General features: G+C 38.2%; 1 pseudogene; it reads right to left on the bottom strand.

The window, feature by feature from the left end:
• Nucleotides 1-11,003: 11,003 nt before the first annotated feature.
• Nucleotides 11,004-11,407, bottom strand: LOC127667375 (glyceraldehyde-3-phosphate dehydrogenase-like; annotated as a pseudogene).
• Nucleotides 11,408-15,788: the final 4,381 nt, after the last annotated feature.

The following is a 15,788-nucleotide window of genomic DNA, read 5'->3' as shown; positions in this document are numbered from 1 at the left end:
AAGAGAAGGGAAAAGCCTATATCATAATGAAATAACAGGAATAACAAACACTTACTGCTGATAACTCTCAATATTAAAGGTATCAATTCCAAAATAAAAAGATGAAGACTAACAGAATGGATTAGAAACAGTATCTGTTTTTCTGCTGCATCTAAGAAACATCCCTTACCATCAACGTATATATCACCTCAGGATAAAAGGATGAAAAATGGTATTTCAAGCAAATGGACTCAAGGAGCAAGCAGGTGTAGTCATTTTAAAGTCTGCCAAAATAGACTTCAAACTAAAACTAACCAGAAGAGATAGTTAAGTACACTCATCAAAGAAAGAATCAACCAAGAATATATTTCAATTTTAAGCATTTATGCATCAAACTCGAGGGCACCCACATCCATAACTGAGACATTACTATGTCTAAAATCTATCACATATTGACCCCTACACAGTGATAAAGGATTACTTCAATATACCACTCTCATGACTAGACAAATCATCTAGACAAAAACTTAAGGGAGAAATTCTGGAGTTAAATAACATCATAAATCAAATGGACCTAGTAGACATCTATAGAACATTTCATCAAAACATTTTACCAAAGAGGAATATACTTCAGTTTCAAGAACTCATGCAACTTTCTCCAAAGTTGAACTTGAACTTGGAGAAAAAAGCAAGTCTCAACACATATAAGAAAATTGAAATTACACCCTGCGTCCTACCTGACAACCACTAGTGGAATCTGAGGCTCAACAACAGAAACAAAATATGTTTACAAATGTATGGAAACTTGTCAATTACTAATTAATGAAAAAAACAAGTCAATACAGAAATTAACAAAGAAATTAATGAAAATGAAAATACAACAATCTCAAATATATGGGACACAATGAAGGCAATTTCAAGAAACAATCTCATAGTACTGAGTGTCCACATTTAAAAAAAAAGAGAGATCTTATATTAGCAACTTAGCAGCACAGCTAAAATCTCTAGTACAAAAAGGAATAAATTATACCTCAAAGGAGTAGATGTTAAGAAAAATATCAAACTCGGGCCTGAATTCAACAAAACAGAAACAAACAAAAGATAATACAAAAAAAATCAATGAAACAAGTTGGTTCTTTGAATAAATCCATAATATTAATAAATCATTAGCTAATTAATTAAAAAATAAAGGGAGAAGATCCAAATTAATAAAACTACAGGTAAAAATGGAGGGCATCACAGGAGTACGCAAGGAAATCTAGAGAGCCATAGGGACAGTCTCTAAAAGTCTGTCCTCTAGCAAACTGGTAAATTGGATGGATTTCTTGATATATATATATATATATATATATATATATATATATATATATATATATATATATATACAGCTTACAAAGTTAAATCAAGATCATGTAGGTAAGTTAAACAAAGCAATAACCCCTAGTGGAATACAAATAATTATTGAATATCTCACAACCCCAAAAATCCCCTGTCCAGATGATTCAGTGCAAAATTCCACCAGACCTTCAAAAAAGTATTAACACAAGCACTCCTCAACTTGTTCCATACTGGAGAAACTGAAGAAACATTACCTAATCATTTTAGGAGGCCATAGGTACTCTGATACCTAAGTCACACAAAAGCCCAACAGTGAAAGAAAATTATAGACCAATACCTGGAATGCAAACATTCTCAATAAAATGCTTGGAAACTGAATCCAAGAATACCTCAAAAAGATTATCTGCCATGACTAAATAGGCTTCATTCCAGAGATGCCAGGATGGCTCAGCATATAAATGGATAAATATAATCCACCACATAAGCAGAGTGCATGATAAACTCATATGATGATCATTTCATTAGATGCAGAAGAGGACTTTGACCAAATCCAACCTCCCTTTATGATAAAAGTCCTTGAGAGACTAGAGATAGAAGAGACATATCTCAACATAATAAAAACAATTTGCAGTGAACCCACAGCCAGAGTTTATCTAAATATAAAGAAACATAAAGCATTTTCACTAAAACCAGATCAAGACAAGGTTGTCCATTCTCTCTGTATCTATTCAATACAATACTTGAAGTCTTAGAAAGAGCAGTAAAGCCAGGTGGTGGTGGCACACACCTTTAATCCCAACACTCTGGGAGGCAGAGGCAGGCGGATTTCTGAGTTCGAGGCCAGCCTGGTCTACAGAGTGAGTTCCAGGACAGCCAGGGCTACACAGAGAAACCCTGTCTCAAAAAATAAATAAATAAATAAGAAAGAAAGAAAGAAAGAAAGAAAGAAAGAAAGAAAGAAAGAAAGAAAGAAAGAAAGAGCAGTAAGACAACTGAAGGAGATCGGGGGATAAATATAGGGGAAAAAAGAAGCCAAAACATCTTAATTTGCAGATAATATATCCTTTTAAATAAAATGAAATTTTATGAAAATGAATTCATGAAAATTTCAGGTTAATGAATGGAGCAGAAAACAAACAAACAAACAAACAAACAAACATCTTGAGTGAGGTAACTCAGACTCCAAAAGAAAATATTCCATTTTCTCTTTTTTTTTATAAGTTAATGTTAGCTTTTATCCTTCAATAGATGTGATGCACATTCCATATACCCATAGAGATTAGGTATTCATTAAGGTACTACTTGCAAACAGAATGCAGACATGCATTCAAAATATTATTTAGCATGATCAGGGTGTCATTACACATAAAATGCAGAGATAATTCAATGTATTCAAGTCAATAAATATAATAAACCACAGGTAGAGACTTAATGATAAAACCATACCTCAATAGACACAAAAAGTGTTTAGCAAAATACAACATGCCCTTATAAATTTTCTAGAGAGTGTAGATCTAGAGAGAGCTCAGCTGAACATATTAATAGCTATATATATGATCAAGCCATAGCTAACATCATTGCAAATGGAGAAAACAATTGCAAATGGATTGAAACAATCCCAGGACAAGATAGCAGTGTCAATTATCTCTACTCATTTTTAATATTGTTCTCTAAGTACTAGCTGGAGCAGTAAGACAAGAGGAAATTAAAGGGATAAAAAAAGAAAATGAAGAAGCCAAACTATTCAGATGATAAAATACTATTCATTAGAGATTCCACAATTCTACTAGAAAACTTCTAGAAATGATAAATTTAGCAATGTGACAGAATACAGAGTCAATCTGCACAAGTCAATAGCTTATCTATGTACTAACAAAAAACCATATGGAGACAAAGGTTATGGACTCACTCCTCTTCACAATAGCTTTAAAAAATATTTAGAAATAAATGTAACCAATGATATGAAGGATCTCTGCAAGGGAAGGTATAAAACTCTGATGAAAGAGACAAAGATACAAGAAAAGAGAAAAATGCCCATGCTCATTGATTTGTAGAATTAATACTGTGAAAAGGGCCCTTCTACCAGAAACTACTTATAGATTGAACACAATCCCAATGAGTAGAAGTAGAAAAAAGTATCCTCAATCTCTCTTAGAACTCTGAAATACCCTTGATAGTCAAATAGTCCTGAGCAAAAATAACAACGCTGGAAGGATTACCATTCAGGAACTTAGGATATATCCCATAGCCATAGTGTCAAAAGCAACATGTTACTGGCACACAACAGGCATGTACACCAGCCATGTGCAACTATAGAATAAAAGAGAAGACCCAAATATGAGTACCCTTCAGCCACGGAATATTTGGCAGAGATGTGAAAAACATAAGCTGTAGAAAAGAAAGCATCTTTTAACGAATGGTGCTGAGAAAACTAGATGTCCACTTGCAGAAGAATTAAATCAGAGATTTCATCAGAGATGTATTGCCTTGCATTGGAACTGACTCCAAATGGATCAAAGATCTAAATATGAAACTTCATACAGTAAGACTGCTAGAAGAGAACATAGACAAGACCTTATAGGATAAAGAAGTAGGAAAGGACTTTCTGAATAGGATCCATTTGCCTGAAAATTAAGACCAACAATTGACAAGTGGAACTTCATAAAACTAAAATGCTTCTTCTGCACAACTAAAGAAACAATAAACTAGGTGAAGAATGGATAGGGTACTTACCAGATATACATCAGACAGAATTAATATCCAGAATGTATAAAGAAATAAAAAGCAGTCAAAAACAATGAATGATGTTTTTGAAAAAATGGCCCTGGGATCAGAGCAGATCTCAAAAGAAGAACAAAATGTGACTAAGGAATGTCAAAAAAATGTACATCATCCTTAGCAATTAGGAAAATGCAAATCAAAACAAGTCTGGGTTTTCATCTTACACCAGTCAGAAACACAAAGAAGAACAAAACAACTGAGAAGAAATGCTGGAAGGGGTGTAGGGAAAGGGAAGCCTTATTCAGCATTGGTCGAACTGAAAACCAATACAGACATTAAAATTGGTCTCAGGAATTCTCAAAAAGCTGAAAGTACATCTATCATATGGCCTATATATAATATTCCTTGACATGCATCAAAAATACTTAACATCGTGCTTCACAGATACTTGTTTATTCATGTTAATTTATATTCTATTTACAATAGGTAGGAAATGGAAACAACTCAAATATCCTTCAAACAACAAATTTATAATGAAAATATAGTAAATGCATACCACGGAATTATATTCCATAGTATAAAGAGAAATGAAATTATGAACGTTGCATATAATGGATGGAACTAGGGAAAATAATACTGAATGAGATAATTCAGACTCAGAAAGCAAAGCATTAAATGCCCATTGTCATCAGAGGCTCCTAGATCCAAAGTTTCAAATGTGGAAGAAGTACAAAAATCAGGAAGGTAGAAAGGGACCATTGCTTGAGTGGTAACGGGCACTAGAGAGGAAGAGTAGCAAGGTTCAAGTGATCTAATCAGAAAATGGGGAATGGGGACTCTAATTAGGGAAGGGGAGGGAGATAAATTCGTAATGAGTAAGGATAATAAAATAACAGTAAGAACTTCTGAAAATGTCATAAAAATCATAATATTAACTATCTAAAATATCTATAATACAAGTGGGTCTGTTCATAAATATACATATATAGTTTTAAATAAAATTTTCACATTTGGATGGACAATGCCCCCTCCAAGAGTCAGAAATATCTAACAAAACATGGCTTTACACCATACATGAGAATCTCTCTTTTGAATTGTTGATCATTGTTGTCCAAAGGATTTTCCCCAAGATTACAGACTGTAATTATTACCCTTGGTTGCCCTCTAAGAGGTGTGTACTGGCTGGTTTTGTGTGCCAACCTGATACATGTTAGAGTAATCAGAGAAGAAAGAATTTCAGTTGAGAAAATGCTTCCATGAGATCCAGCTATAAGTCATTTTTTTCAATTAGCGATCAATAGGGGAGGGCCCAGCCCATGGTGCATGGTGCCATCTCTGGGCTGGTAGTTCTGAGTTTCATTAGAAAGCAGGCTGAGCAAGCCATGGGAGGCAAGCCAGTAAGCAGCATTCATCTAGTGCCTCTGTATCAGCTCCTCTTCCCAGGTTCCAGCTCTGCTTCAGTTCTTGTCCTGGTTTCCTCCAGTGATACATTATGATCTGGTAGTATAAGCTAAATATATCTTCTCCTCCCAACTAGCTTTTGGTCTTGGTATTTCATCCCAACAATAGAAACCCTAACTAACGCAAGGTGGAAGATAAGTCACTACTGATGAAGACTCCATGTACTTTAGAAACAGGACTCAAAGACCACTGAGCTAGAACTCACCTGAAGGCTTCCTTCTTGAGAAATATAATTCATGGTGTCTGAAGGCATCATGCAAACTTCCCAAGGAGTGAATCAACCAACAGTCCTACCTAGCTGTGGTGACTGAACCATAGTAATGCCTGGTATGATGTGTTAACCCTAAAGGTGCAATAATGGCATACACATTACAGCAGCAACCAAGCAAAATGAACTTGACAACCAGTCAACAAGAGGGAAATCAATCCTAACACTGAAAATCTAGCTAACTCCACTAGGATAGTGAAGTCATGAGTCTTGGAGGCAAACCTACAACCACCTCTTTACTAAATCAGTATAATCCCTAACTACATTGTTAGAGATTATGCATAAACATTTGACATTATACTCACAGATAAGTGGGGCTCTGTACATGAGGGTTTTCTGTTTTGTACATGATGGCTCCAAACAACAAACATTCCATTCGTATTAAATCTTGGCACAGTCTAAAAGCCTCTGCAGGATCCAACAACAATATTTAATAGTTGTGTCCATGTCACAACTACATGGACACAAATACAACAGTGTCCATGTCACCTTGGACAAGGACAGGCATCATGGCCTTCTTGAACTTCCTACGCTCTGTGTTAAAGCAAGTATGTTAGTTTCTGTGTGCCCAATGAAAAGACTATGGCCAAAATAATAAAATTATCTGAAGGCATTGTATAAAGTGTCACAAGCATATGAAAGCATTATGATTTATTGACAACTTAATTTCCCTTGTTTATGTCCCAAATTTCTTTAAAAATACATTCGTATTTTCTGCTCTTATAGGAAAAAACCACTACCATGCAAACTTGGGATTCCTTTGAAAGGTTATCGTGACACGAAATCCATGGGAGGAAATACAAAGTATTTGGAATCTCTCACATGAATAGACATGTATTTGACCTTAGTTGACAATTTATACCTTTAATAGGATGCAGTTTATCAACAGAGCTCCTATCATTCTTGGTACATTCAGAAGAATCTTTTTCCTCTGTGTATTAAGATATCCTACAAAACTTTAGAAGTCTGTTTTGCTATGCTCTATACGGCTTTTTTTTTTTTAAGAGTATATTCTTTTTTGTTTTAGATTTATTTATTGTGTATGATTACTTTGCCAGCATATGTTTGTGTACCACATGCATGTGTGGGGCCGGAGGAAGTGGTGAGCTTCTGTGTGGGTGCTGGGAATTGAACCAGGGTCCTTTGCAAGAACAAGGGCTCTTAACCCCTAAGTCAGCTCTCCAGCCTCTACTTCACAAGTTTTAAGAACTCATGAAGAGAAATAGATTGTAAGACATTACCTGTGTATAAAATGAGTTGAGTCTGAATGGCGTGAGTGTTTTGCCCATGCTGTTTGTCAGCTAAGAGATAGTGAGAACATTATCTTACGTCTCTTTACCTAAAAGAAAAAGAATGATAAGGAATCTCTCATACAGCAGTGCGAGAATGAAGGAGGGAATTGGGCAAATGTTTAGCACATTCTGGGACTCAAAGTTAGTCATAGTTAGTGTCTGATACAAATTCTGTTTCCACTGTAATGACTTACTCAGTTTTTGCTGACATGACATGAAGCAAGTATTCCTCTTAGAGTTTTAATTAATTGTTCATTTGCTTTACAGGCTCTTTCTTCAAAAAAAAAAAAAAGCCACTGCTTTCTCTTACTTTGTTTATTATAAGTGGTACTCATAGCCATTAACTGGCCTAAGATGCTCTTTAACAAGACAGCATTCTGATCTTGTCATTCCTAGCCTTAATTGTTTGAAGAAGTACATGGACGTGTGCTCTCTCCCACTCCAGAAAGAATCAACAGAGGATGCATTAGAAAAATTTTTTTCTTTCATTTTGTAAATTGCTGCTCCCTGTTTATGTATTCATTTTATAGGTTGATTCATTTTTATTGTTAATTAAACTCTTAAATTACCTTCCAAATTGGAATTCAAGTAAAATGTCAAAGGCATTTACATTTCAAAACTTGATATTCTACATGTACAATGACTCTCAGAGTATTAAAAATAAGGGAAAAAATCATGTCAATGTTAAGTCCTAGACACAGAAATAAAATTAACTTGTGAAATAAGTTATTTGTATCATAATACACAGTAGCTCATAGGGTCTAAGAAAAACAATTTTATCTATAACAAAACTATTGGGGGGCTTCCCTGTTGAAAGAATGGGGTATAAGAAAATAAAGCAGGTTGAGGCAAATAAAAATGAAGTACCTCTCCTCATTTTCAGATGGATTATAAATTGTTTTTAATCATAAACTCTAGTTAGAAAATTCATATTTATTTTTATCACGCGTTAGCTTATTCTTGCCCCTTCTTGAGAATAAATGAGCTGTTTGAGCCCAAGCCTTTTCATTTTGCAAAATTACCATTCCTTTTGCCTCTCCCCTGCTGTTCCAGCTCACTACCGAATATTTGTTAACTACAGAAAAAAATCTTGTTTTGCCCCTGCTTGTCAGGTATAATATGGAAAAACTAATGAAAAACATTTTTCATGCTTATCCAACAGAGGCTGTTCCAATGGAATGAGTGAAATGCTTTTTACTTAAACTGAAACCTGCCCAAATATTCCTATAGAAACTTTTTTCCTCTTTAACTGAATAAGCTGACCTTCCATTTGTGTCAACACCGATTTCTCAGATTTCCCCAAGAGCAAGTTATTTGTGGTGGAAAGCTCCACATATTAACCAGGATCTCTGCAGCAGCGTCTAACCATATGGGCTGTGAAAGAAATGGTCCAAGAAGCACAGACTCTGGATTGCAATCTGTCACACCATGTCACTCACTGTCCAGATTGTCTGTAAATTGGGTCCTTGTATTGATGAAGTAGACAGGCAGACAGGACTCTGAGTGGTCAGACAGAGCTCTGAAGGTGTTCAGTCTATTATTAAAGAGGGCATAGTCTCCATGACAGGGCTCTGCTCAAGTCTGTCTTCTGGACTCTGAGAAAGAATGCTGGTTTAGTCTGGGGGCTGCAGAATGGCTTCTAGCTCCAAGCCATGGGAGTGGAGGGAAGATGTGAGGAACTGGACTGTGGAGTGTAAGTTTGCACAGGGGAGTTGGGAGTTGGAATCATACCTGTCAAGGGCAAATTCTAGAAAGATAAGGAGTCTTGGCAGAGAGACAGACAGACAGAGAGAGAGAGGGGGGGGGAGAGAGAGAGAGAGAGAGGGAGGAAGGGAGAGGGAGAGGGAGAGGGTGAGAGAGAGGGAGAGGGAGATGGAGAGGGAGAGGGAGTGAGGGAGCTAAGGAGCTACAAATAACAATCTATCACCAAAGGAACCAAAGAAGTGTGCAGTCAACGGTATATGTGTGTGTGTGTGTGTGAGTGGACTTCCTGGAGTACTGAACATTGATATTGATTCACCAGTTTCAAAAACACAAGTGGAAAGAGACTAACGAAATGTTTAATATTTAAGGATATTAATGTTAAGGACATGATGGATGAAAATGTGAAGTCTCAGGATTAACCCCCTGTATCTACCTAGTTGGTAATGGCTAGAGAGAAAAAGGCACTCAGAGATCTAACTCAGATTAGCTATAGCATAGTCATCAAGGATGGGAGAGGCATCCCTGAGGCATAGTCCTCCCTGAGGGACTAGTGGCAATTAATGGTTGTTGGGGCTATCTGTGTCACTTTCTTCAGTGGTGTAGCCACTTCAAAGCGCCCCTTGGTATATAAATTGCTTTCCACTCATGATTGGACAATGATCTCATAAAACTCAATAAACACTAAACACCGAATGAACACATGAAAGTAGGAGGGGCTTCTTGAGAAGCTTTCCAATGTGAGAGGGAGGAGAACGAGAGAGGAGAATGGGGGTGAAAATGGACAAAAATTAGTTACACAGATGTTCGGAACTGTCCAAAGCCATCTGCTTTGACTGAAGCTCATGACTGCCAACATGCTGTGTCTCTTCAGTCTGGCAATAGAAATCTACATCCTATCTCACCACTCTCGGGTGACAGAGACTCTAGGTGTCATCTGTAGATGACAAGGTCACTACTCAGTCTTCCTGCACTCTAATTTCAGCTAATGATCTTGATTGCTACTGCGCTGGAAAATCAGAAGCCACCAGCAGGTGGGTCTCACAGATCAATGCCACCAAGTCTTTTCAACTGCCTGTCACATTCTAACTCCTCCCCATTTCAGTGGGTGAAATCCAGAGAGGATTCCCATCTCTGGTGCATCAACTCTCATATTCCTTCACATATTCAAGATATCAACCAGGCGTTTCCTCTCTCTCCTCTGTATCCTTCCCTATTCTTGTTTTGTTGAATTACTCTATTACTATACACACATACTAAACTTCCTCTAAGTTCCACTCCATCTCTGACCTCAATTTTTCTGTTCCCAAAGAACTCCAGGGGATGTTCACCTCTACCATTTTATAAAGCATCTCCTGCCACTGTTGCTAACAACCTTCATGCTGCTGAATCCAATACATGATTTGTCTTTGTCTAACTTGATCAGGAGGACCTGACAAAGCTGATCACTTTCCTCTTTTGGTGAGGGGTGTGCATCGAACTTTATTGATAGTATTCAAGAGATTAGGGAGGGCTCCTAGACACCTCCTGTTATTATGGGGGTCTGGGATGGAAATTGTGAGGAAGATGCTCAGTGCTGGGGGTCAGGTTGGGTCAGAGACTCCTCTGCAACTGGGGGCCCCTCTCTTGCTGGAATGGGCAGTCCAGGGCTTCTTACTCCTTGGAGGCCATGTAGGCCATGAGGTCTACAACCCTGTTGCTGTAGCCATATTCATTGTCATACCAGGAAATTGAGCTTTACAAAGTTGTCAGTGAGAGCAATGCCAGCCCCAGCATCAAAGGTGGAAGAGTGGGAGTTGCTGATGAAGTCATAGGAGGTGTCCTTCAGTGGGCTCTCAGATGCCTGCTTCACCACTTTCTTGATGTCATCATACTTGGCAGGTTTCTCCAGGTGGCATGTCAGATCCGCTATGGATACATTGGGGGTAGGAACACAAAGGCCATGCCAGTGAGCTTCCTGTTCAGCTCTGGAATGACCTTGCCCACAGCCTTGGCAGCACCAGTGGATGCAGGGATGATGTTCTGGGCAGCCCTATGGCTATCACACCACAGCTTTCCAGAAAGGCCATCCACAGTCTTCTGAGTGGCAGTGATGACATGGACCATGGTCATGAACTTTCCACGATGCCAAAGTTGTCATTGATGATCTTGGCGGGGGGGGGGGGGGGGGGGTGGCTAAGCAGTCCGTGGTACAGGATGCATTGCTGACAATCTTGAGTGAGCTGTCATATTTCTCGTGGTTCTCATCCATCACAAACATGGGGGGCATCAGCAGAAGGGGCAGAGATGAGGACCCTTTTGGCCCCAACCTTCAAGTGGGCCCCAGCCTTCTTCATCGTGATGAAGATGACAGCAGAGTTCACAACATACTCAGCACCAGCATCATCCCATTTGATGTTAGCAGGATTTGCTCCTGGAAGATGGTGATGGGATTCCCCTTGATGACAAGCTTCCCATTCTCAGCCTTGACTGTGCCATTGAATTTGCCATGGGTGGAGTCATACTGGAACATGTAGACCATGTAGCTGAGGTCAGTGGAGGCATCACTGATGGCAACAATCTCCATTTTGCCAGACACAGAGCAGAAGGCAGCCCTGGTAACCAGGCACCCAATGCGGCCAAATCTGTTCACACCGACTTTCACCATTTTGTCCACAGAATGAGACTGGCACTGCACAAGAAGATGTGGCTGTCTCTGGAACACGGAGGAGCAGAGAGCTGATCACTTTCTCCTTAAAGGAGAGTTTAAACCCTCATTTGTTCTTGGTTTCTGCAACACTACACACTGTTGGGTCCTCTCTTAAATCACAGCTGTTTCCTCCTAAGTTCTTTATTGCCTATCCTGTTCAGGCCTTGGGCTTCTTTCCTTTTTTCTATAGGTGTTGTGCCTCTGTTGATGATGCCTAAAAATCGCTCTTCACTTCTCAGATTCTTATACTCAACTGCCTGCATTTCAGTGCATCTCCTCATGGAAGCTGTAGTTTGGTGTTTCAGAACCAAACTCTTAAAGTTCCTCTTCAATTCCTTGCTTCCAAAGCTTTTCATATTCAGTAACATACTGTGTCTCCAACTTGCTTTCTCTCTAATTCAGTTTTGTCTCTTCAACTACTTCATAAATCCTCTGTTCCTCTTTAAAACAGAGCTAGAATATGACTTGGGCTACAATAGTTCAGACATCATCATCATCTCCTCTCCTAACAAATTCTCCTACTGACCTTACCATGTCTACATTTACTGCCAGTAAAAGGCAAGACAGATACACAACGAAATCTAGTTTTCCTTGTGTTTCTGACCAGCCCATGGTCATGTTGTGTGAGCATAAGCAATAGTTGTCAGTGAACTTTCCCTTTGTCAATGACTGTCAGGTCAGTGATGGATTAGTAGAACCTCAAGCAGAGGTAGCCTTTATTGCTGAATTACCACAGGAAGGACATCTGCCAAAGACATCACTATCTGTCTAGTATATTCAATAATAATTCAAATACATTGTCTTTCTGTCATGTCCATACACACACACACACACACACACACACACACACAAAGAGAGAGAGAGAGAGAGAGAGAGAGAGAGAGAGAGAGAGCACACATAGAGCTACAAATCAACCTTGTACAATTTCCACCATTGATTTCTGCCTCAACCTGTTTCTCTCACCTTTGCTTACTTGACTTCTGGTCTATCTATCTTTTGGTTGATCTTGGAATAGCAGACATGTATGTTTCTCCTGACCTTTGAAGTTATAACCTTGATGTTCATAGGGTAACTATAATGGCTTTTTTTCCTCATCTTTCTTGGATGGCCTCAGAAATGGTAGCTCAGAATGGCAAAACTTGTTAAAATTTCAAAATTTGGTCAACTGATAATCATGCACACACACACACACACACACACACACACACACACACACACATTTTTTATTTCCAGGCACACAGTGGAAGCATCTACTGATGACTGATTATGTCTGGTACATAGGAGACAAGTAATAAATGCATGTGGAATGAATGAATGAAGCTACTTTTCTCTAATTAAAAACTCTAAAGTTGGCAACTGTTGATTAATATGCTAATAATAGAATGTGTAAAGAATAACATCAGAAATTCACATGTGGCTTACTTATAATGCAAAAGTTATACATAAAAAGCTGCCAGCAGGAATTGGATTCTAAATTTAACTTAGGTCCAAATCAAAGAATGCAAAAATATAAACTCTTTAACTACTTACAATTAAAATAAATAGCACTAGATGAAGGCTAATTTTTTTTCTGTAATTGAATCTATTCATTTTAATAAAATACCTATGATAAAATCCTAAAAGGATATTACACAGCCCATTAGTATATAATAATTGATGTATAAAATATATTGCACAATAATAGACTAGGAAATGAGGTAGAGATTATGTCTGTTGTGGTATAAAGGGGCAGTAAATAAGTGATTATGAATGTCCACTTAATGTTAAAGCTGTCACCCACTCCAAAGTATTTGGTTTTTTGCATAGAATTATTAACATCATAATATTTTCATATTTGCAATTAATTAGGAGAGTTGAAGATTTAATGTAAAAACATCAAAATCAAATAATGGAGGTTCTCGGAAATCTAATGTTTCTTGCACCTAATAGTGAAAGTGCAGTGTTATTAAATGAATTTTTCTTTGTTCATGTATGCTATTAAAAATGTTTACCAAAGGGGACATAATCTGCTAAAGGGCTGCAGTGGCATAGGAACAATGGTTAGAGATAAACAGGTAGAAGAGTGGCTTTAATGGTTTTGTGTGTGTGTGTGTGTGTGTGTGTGTGTGTATGTGCTATTTTTATGCCCAACAAGATACAATGGATCCTCAGACTAACTCCTGGGCATTTTGTGAGTTTAAAATAAGATAATGAATATCAAGAAGTACAAACTAATTTTTGGATACAAAAGGATACAGGTTACCACTGATCATCCCCTAAGCTCAGGTGCCTCCCACTGTGGGCATTCCACAAACCTGGGCAGAATCTGATTGCCTTTATTCCATATAGTTTATGAAGAATTCAAGGGAATTTTTAGGAATTTACTATTATTTTTTTTAAATTCAGGACTGATAAGACTTTCAAGAGAGAATGAAATGTAACAGTTTATCTACCAATGTTAAGAAATTTTTGCTCCATATCACCTCTGGCTTTGGCTTTCTGATGAGCATTCAATATGCTTTAGCTGTTCAAATACTATTATTTAAAGATGTCTACATTCTCTATTTGAACAAAAATAAATACCATCAATACAATAACTTTCACATATAAAGCCTAACATTAAACTATAATTGGAGAACCCTTGACCAACAAGGAAGACAATGGTCTTTAACATGTTCCATAAAGATTTTGAAGAAGAGTTTTGGGGACATGGCTAGTGGCAAACTCTCTGTAGGTAAATTCCTTCTAGTCTTGAATGTGCTTGTATTTGCTGGAGTCTTAAGAAAGGAATAGCGGATATCTTGGATTTATTATTTCCTTGCACAGAAATCTCATGGCCTTTTCTAGTGTATGCATGCCTGGATTTCTTTCTATTTTCTTCCATATGATGAAGAGTCAGATATACACAGCAAATTCTGTCCTAGCTAAAGGAAACTCCATTGCTTATTCCATGGGCACTTTCAGTTGGAATTCTGTAAGCAAATGCTGATTTATTATTATTATTATTATTGTTGTTGTTGTTGTTGTTACTACTACTACTACTACTATTACTACTACTAGATACAATGGAAACTCCAAAATTTTTTCAATGTAGTTCTCTACACACAGATGTTCTTAGCTGCTAGCTGATTTTTCATGACATCTTAGTCAAAATCTTTCTCATCCACCTGAATAAAGTCCACATTGAGTGTACCAGTCTGACCAGCACAAAGTTCAGCAGTCCTCTAAGGGTGGAGTGAGGATGATTATGGGAAAGACAGAAAAGAAGACTCAGAGACAATGGTTAGAAATCAGGAGGCCTGTCCAGTCAGTACTGTGGCAGCATCGAGTTTAATTCTCATAGACTTTGTATACTTTACAGTATCATGGCTAGATAACAAAGTCACAAGCTAGCAGAGACAATGGCTGACGTACGTTCCACATCTGTACCCATCCAGAGGCCTCCCAGATTAACGGAGCATTCAGCCCCTTGCCTTGAGCTTCAAGTGTATCCCTTCTTATGGTTCCAGGTCAGCAGGTCAGGAAACCTGCCAGTAGACCCTGGCCTGATTTGACTGTTTGTCAGGAAGGCTGTCACAGAAGCAGGCAAAATGGCTCCCAACAATTGAGTCTTAGTCAGGGTTCTCTGGAGTCACAGAACTTATAGAATGTCTCTCTTTATTGAGGAAATTTATTATGATGACTTATAGTCTGCAGTCCAACTAATTCAACAATATGAGAAGTCCAAGAATCCAGTAGTTGCTCAGTGCCTTGAGGGTAGTTGGTTCAGCTGGTCTTCTGTAGAAGTAGATTCCAACAGATGTGCTGGCTAGTAAGTGCAAGCAGTCCAAGAAGAGAGAACCTGCCTACTTCCAATGTCCTCATGCAAGCCTCCAGCAGAAGGTGTGGCCCAGAGTAAAGGTGTGTACCACCACAGTTGGGTCTGGGACTTGTTTTGTCCCAGGCTGACCTTGAACTCAGAGATCACCTTGCCTCAGTCTCCTGGGATTAAAGGCAATGTACTACCTTAGCCTGGGCCTAAGCCTCAAAATCTCCATGTCAAGATCCAGGTCAGAAACTTATGTTTTCCAGCCTCGAGATCTGGATCACAGGTGAGCCCTCCAATTCTGGATTGTAGTTCATTCCAGATATAGTCAAATTGACAACCAGGAGTAGCCATTACTAGTGCACAGTAGCTGCTAGTAAAGGGAGCTGATCGCCTCCTTCAGGAAACATCTTTCTCTGACCAGTCCTGAAGCCGGTGAAAGTTTATGTACTTAGTTGTTTCTGAAACTGGTCTCACTATGATGGCTTGGACATACAGTCCTCCTATTTCAAACTGTGAAGGGCTAAGGATACAGATATATTTTTCCATATCACA

Source organism: Apodemus sylvaticus, chromosome 17, assembly GCF_947179515.1.
Source record: "Apodemus sylvaticus chromosome 17, mApoSyl1.1, whole genome shotgun sequence".
NCBI classification, from domain to species: Eukaryota; Metazoa; Chordata; class Mammalia; order Rodentia; family Muridae; genus Apodemus; species Apodemus sylvaticus.
Note: the sequence above shows the minus strand (reverse complement) of the source record. Positions and strands in the feature narration are given on the sequence as shown.